The sequence below is a fragment of the Somniosus microcephalus genome, chromosome 23, assembly GCF_052327205.1.
Source record: "Somniosus microcephalus isolate GS21.2 chromosome 23, FLI_Smic_1.0, whole genome shotgun sequence".
NCBI classification, from domain to species: Eukaryota; Metazoa; Chordata; class Chondrichthyes; order Squaliformes; family Somniosidae; genus Somniosus; species Somniosus microcephalus.
The window spans coordinates 24,213,362-24,219,811 of NC_141009.1; the positions used below are offsets into that span (position 1 = coordinate 24,213,362).

At 40.2% G+C, this 6,450-nt stretch overlaps 1 long non-coding RNA gene across 1 annotated transcript; it reads right to left on the bottom strand.

Annotated features, from left to right (window-relative positions):
- Window positions 1-2,991: 2,991 nt before the first annotated feature.
- LOC147101741 (uncharacterized) lies at window positions 2,992-6,192 on the bottom strand. Its single transcript, XR_015073402.1, has 2 exons — window positions 6,109-6,192; window positions 2,992-5,183 (listed from the first exon to the last, which is right to left on the bottom strand). It is a non-coding gene; the product is annotated as an uncharacterized LOC147101741 (long non-coding RNA).
- Between the last annotated feature and the right edge of the window lie 258 nt (window positions 6,193-6,450).

Below are 6,450 nucleotides of genomic sequence, written 5' to 3' on the forward strand. Positions count from 1 at the left end.
TCTGAGAGGGTCAGATTGACCCAGATTAACTCATCTCATTTCTGTTGGATGTTGCCTTGGCTTGGCCAGCCTACAGAACACCAGTCACTGCACTCTGAAAGTAATTCTCTTGTGTGCACACTCTAATAAAATATCTAAACATAAATTTTATTTTTTTGTGTTGATTTACAACAACAACTTGCATTTATATAGTGCCTTTAACATAGTAAAACATCCCAAAGCGCTTCACAGGAGCGTTATAAAACAAGATTTGACACTGAGCCACATAAGGAGAAATTAGGGCAGATGACCAAAAGCTTGGTCAAAGAGGTAGGTTTTAAGAGCCGTCTTAAAGGAGGAAAGAGAGGTAGAGAGGCAGAGAGGTTTAGGGAGGGAATTCCAGAGCTTAGGGTCTCGGCAGCTGCCAATGGTGGAGCGATTAGAATCAGGGATGCTCAAGAGGCCAGAATTAGAGCATTAGATTTAAACATGAAGTTATGTTTATTTTAAAGAGCCATGTATGTCAAGCTAAATGACATTTTCAAAGTGAATGAGACTTGGCAGCTACACATGTGCATTTGGGTTTAAAAGTTGAATTTAAATATCACTCCAAAAATAAAGGCAGCTCCAATTGTTTATGGGCTTGCAATGGGTCTCAATCTTTTTGATAATATATATATGTATAAATCTCACTGGTAACAATCTCCTTATGTTGGCAGGTCTGCCTTGTTTCCTCGCCGAACAACTGATCAAAGGAACCCATAAAAGCTAAATACAAACAAAAAAAAAACCCAAATCCACACGATATCCATTTTTTTTCCAATTGCAGGTTCGAGTTGAGAGATGCGTGTAAAATTTGAGTATTTATGGAGAGCTGGCAATGCCAAGGAAGTGTCAGGTGTGAAAACTGCGGTCATGTAAGAGTGAGACAGATCACAAACAAACATAAACACATGAAGCTGTGCTTAGATAAAAACATGGTGTGGAGATGCCGGAGTTGGACTGGGGTGGACAAATGTAAGAAGTCACACAACACCAAGTTATAGTCCAACAGCTTTATTTGAAATCACAAGCTTTCGGAGCGCTGCTCCTTCTTCAGGTGAAGTTTTTCATACAGACCCCAGCATCTGCAATATTTGACCCCTTGTGACCCCACCTCATTGTTCTTTGATGTAATGTTTCCCTGACTGACCTGTTTGGACACCATTCACACCTTTGACTGCTGTGATTATCTCTCTGCCGAGGTGTGATAAATGGCAGTTGGAAAGGTTACCTGTAAACATCTGACATGATTCTTTGACTATATAAGCTGTGTCTTTATGCATTTCTCCACTTCACCTGAAGAAGGAGCAGCGCTCCGAAAGCTTGTGATTTCAAATAAAGCTGTTGGACTATAACCTGGTGTTGTGTGACTTCTTACATAGATAAAAACAGGTCAGTCAGAATTTGAAACAGTTAGGCCCAATTTTAACTCCGGGCAGTTTTTGGCTGGGTGAGTAGTGGGTTAGAAACTCGCAAACTTGCTGGAAAAGAGTGGGTTTGCCCCATTTAAAATTAATGTTCGCAGTCAGCCACAGCATCCCATTGTGGCTCTAACGTGGGGAACAGGTCTTGAAACTGAAAGAGTGATAGGGAGGGTGGGGGTGAGCTGTAGCAATAGAGAACAGGGAACAGAACTACTCCTGAATACTGCAAGGGAGAAGTGGAGTTGAAGCACTAAGGCTAGGTTACAGTGGCCGAGAGAAGAGCCGGAACTGGAGCACACTCTCTCCTGACTGCCAACTTCAGTCTAAACTCTCACTGCTGAGTCGGAATCAGAGAGAGCTCAGAAGGATAGTTATAGAGAGAGGAGATTTAAAATCAGTGTTAGGAGCCAGTACTGAAGTTGGGAAGGAGAGTTGCCAAAGGAACAGAGTGCATTCCCAGCAGCTGTTGCTCCATTTATAATTTGTTAAAAGAAAAAGTTGATGCTGAGGTTTCACGGTTGTATTATTCAGATTAAAACTTTATACTGCGTATATATGGTAATAAGAACATAACATAAGAAGTAGGAGCAGGAGTAGGCCATACGGCCCCTCGGGCCTGCTCCGCCATTCAATAGGGTCATGGCTGATCCGAACCTAGACTCACGTCCACTTCCCTGCCCGCTCCCCATAACCCCTAATTCCCTTATCAGCTAGGAAACTGTCTATCTCCATTTTAAATTTATTTAATGTCGCAGCTTCCACAGCTCTCTGAGGTAGCAAATTCCATAGATTTACTACCCTCTGAGTGAAGAAGTTTCTCCTCATCTCAGTTTTGAAAGGGCAGCCCCTTATTCTAAGATTATGCCCCCTAGTTCTAGTCTCACCCATCAGTGGAAACATCCTCCCCGCATCCACCTGATCAAGTCCCCTCACAATCTTATATGTTTCGATAAGATCGCCTCTCATTCTTCTGAATTCCAATGAGTAGAGGCCCAACCTACTCAACCTTTCCTCATAAGTCAACCCCCTCATCTCTGGAATCAACCGAGTGAACCTTCTCTGAACTGCCTCGAGAGCAAGTATATCTTTTCTTAAATATGGAAACCAAAACTGTACGCAGTATTCCAGGTGTGGCCTCACCAGTACGATAGCAAAATACTGCAGATGTTGGAAATCCGAAATAACAACAGAAAATGCTGGAAAAACTCAGCAGGTCAGGCAACATCCGTGGAGAGAAATTTGAGTTGACGTTTCGGGTCGAACCCTTCTTCAAAACTTGCTGTAAGAAAAAGTATATGTTTCGATAAGATCGCCTCTCATTCTTCTGAATTCCAATGAGTAGAGGCCCAACCTACTCAACCTTCTTCACCAGTACCCTGTATAACTGAAGCAAGACTTCCCTGCTTTTATACTCCATTGTAATACCCGCATGGGAGTAAATTAGAAGGTTATCTTAGCAAGAGATTTCAATTATGTCATAAACCACAAGAACACAGCTTGGTTTATAATCATTTTCTAAACCTAACAATGAAATGACAGCTTTAAATTTACTTCCATGTATCCTTTATTTGTATAATAATATAATCCACCTGTAACATAATATACAATATGCTATGAAGTTCATGGAGGCAGTTTCATTTATGCTCTGTTTTGTTGTAAGACAACAGATGGAAAGAGACTTTGAGAGTTGGGACTGCTTGTCTAACATCGAGCTACAGAACTTTCTCCAGTTGAACACAGGGAAGACTGATCTCTGTTTTCTTCATTTCTGCCATATGTATCCTTGCATCTGATACCATCCCTCACTTGGGCTGCTTGCTCAGGGTGATTCAGATGGTTTGCAAGCTTAGTGTCCTGTTTGACTATGAGCTGCGTTTCAAATAATATGCCTTATCCATCACTAAAACCACTTATTTCCACCTCCACAACATAATTTTTTATCTGCCTCCGCCTTTACTTCAACCCCACTGCGAATGATACCTTTAGCTCACATTCATTGCCTCCAGACTCTGCCTTCCTCACTGGCCTCTCAAACTCCATGCAACACAAACTCCAATCTAACCAAAATTGCTCCATCTGCACCCTGTCCCACACCAAGTTCTGCTTGCCCATCGCGGTAACGATGCCCCAGCAGTGGCTTTCGGCTTTCCGACTCTGGCTTCTCCTGTGCTCCTTCCACTCCACCAACAGTGGCAGCCTTCAGCCAAATCAGCCCGACTCTTGGGAACTCTCTCCCCTACCTTACTACTTCTCTCTTGGCCTTTGAAAGCTTGCTCAAAATCTTTCCTTTTCACCATGCTTTCTGTCATCTCTTCAATTCTTCTACAACTGCTCAGTGTCCACTCCTCCTCTCTGAGGCACTTTGCGATGTTTACTACATTATGTAAATGTAAATTATTGTTGTAGTTGATCCACAATGATACCCAAACTGAGGATCATTGTTTGTGACATAAAACCTGCACATTAGGTGAAGTAACAATCAGTATATAATACATTTAGATATATATATAAATATAGTCACACACTCAAAAGAAACATCAAACACTTGAAAAAATGTTCTAAGATCTGTTCACATTTTTACATTCATGGTGTACAAAGATTGCAAAGAACTCAGCAGTGACTACCAACAAATGTTCACTAAGGTAAGCAAACCCACAAGGCTGGACTTGTTTTCAGTACATAAAAACATATTTATATATTTGTCCTTGAACAAGAAACCCTACAGACCTGTATTCTTTCCCCTTGGTGACAAAGTATGTTAAACCAACACACATATTTATTCATTTGTTTTAACTTGTTCAAAAAAAGGTAAATTTCAAGCAAATGTGAACTCAATGTACAAGTAAATCAATATTTTGATATTTTTTCATTTAAGATTTTCATAAAATCATAGAAATATCAAAAACAAAAGAAAAAAGCTTTACAATCAATGCCACGCATGTTCTTCAGGTTACTGCTTTGAGGTGCCAACGAGTTCCCTTCAGTATTTTCAAGGACAATTATAATTATACCAGCATCATTGTTCTTAAATACCACGATGTCCTGTGTACTGTGGGGCATTGTTTATTGCATTTTGGGGAAACAACAGAAGCAATGTCCTGATCTCTGGAGAAAACATCAGTCAGCACACCTGGTGCTATTTTTACATTGATGATGTCATGTGCAGCAAGGACAATGCTGTTTTGGCACAAAATGTGTCACAATGTTACACTTTTACAAACGCAGAAATAAAGGGTTTGCAAAACACTTTTCAATAAAGCGAGTGCCTCTGTAAAGCATTTGTATTCTTAATTTTTAAAATGGATTTAGTATTCATCCATTGTTAGGAATATAAGAAAAGTCAAGAACAAGGAAAGGCCATTCAGACCATTGAAGCTCCCTCTAATATTTTGGCTTTCAAACTTTTATGTATGGGGGAGACACCCTGCAAGTGTCAACCACCTGTGCTAACTTCTCAAAAATGTCAGCTATGAATGAAGAAATCAACTTGCATTTATATCGAGCTTTTTCACATCCACAGTGCGTTTTAAAGCGTCAATTTGTGCACAGCAATATCCGACAAACACCACTGAGATAAATGATCAATGAATCTGTTTTGGAGGCGTTGATTGAAGGATAAATGTTGGCCAGGACATCAGGAGAACTTCACTGTTCTTCTTCTAATAGTGCCATGGGATCTTTTATATCCATCTGAGCAGGCAGACCGGGCCTCGGTTTAACGTCTCATCTGAAAGACGGCTACCCAAAAGAAAGTAATGTTATGATTGTAGAAACATGTTTACATTAGTACACAGCAACAAAAATAATAAGCTGGTATGTCAATAAATTCAGAAATTGTAAAATTTGATGACAGAAATCTGATAACGTTGGGGATTCCCAGATCCACTTGCATCCTGTCACGGACTCCTAAGGGACAGGGGACCCTAGTTTGAAAACCTATGCTCTAGTACATTCACTCTGCCATGTTGACAGCTTATTGATAATGCTGTTTTTATTTTTAAAACTGCAAACAGTACAAGAATCAGCTTCTACTCCACCCAATCCTGCAAGGTTACAGATTAGAAAAAAAAGCTCTTTTCCCCAGTAGGATAGTGGATATGTGGAATAAACTCCCAAAGAAGATAGTTGATTCAGGGTTAATTGTCAACCTTATTCCCACTCCCCTGCTCTTTTCCTATATTGTTTCATATTTTAAACACTTATCTAATTTCCTTTAAAATTTTGTTAAAGTCTTTCCTCAATTGCCACATGATGAAGTATTCTCAGTTCCAAAAACACTCAGTGTGAAAAAGAAATTCTAATTTCCCCCTTCATTCTTTTAATGATGATGTAGTGTATGTACCTTTAAGAGGAGAACTACTTTTACAGCTCCTGTATACTGTAGTACCGGCAGTGACCACACCTGTATATAAACCCTGAGTAGGGATCTGTACTGTTAGTTTTTAGAATACCCTCATCCAGTAAACACCTGTTGATTGTTATCTGCAGTCTCCGTCTATTTATTGAAGAACACCATACCTTAAGATTCACGGATTTAACAGATGATTCTAATTCTATACCCCCTTGTTATCGATTTGCTAGCCAGTGGAAGCAATAGTTCGCTATCGCCCGTCCCAGAACCTTTCATCATTTTGAAAACCTCAAATAATAATGTTTTACTTACCTAGCACAGGATGAAGAATATGAAAAGGCGAAGCTGCCATTTCTTTTTGCGTACCATCCTGACGGTGCACTGGACTGGGGTGACTGTGAAGACAAAGAGATTATACTGGGAGTATCTATCAACATGTTTTGTGCAAAACAGGAAAGCAGAACAGAAAACAGAGCAGAAAAGAACAGAAAAGGGTTGCCCTTTTAGAACATAGATGAGGAGGAATTTATTCTCTCAGAGGGTCGTAAATCTGTGGAATTCTCTGCCCCAGAGAGCCGTGGAGGCTGGATCACTAAATACATTTAAGGTGGAGTTAGACAGATTTTTGCAAGATAAGGGAGTGAAGGGTTATGG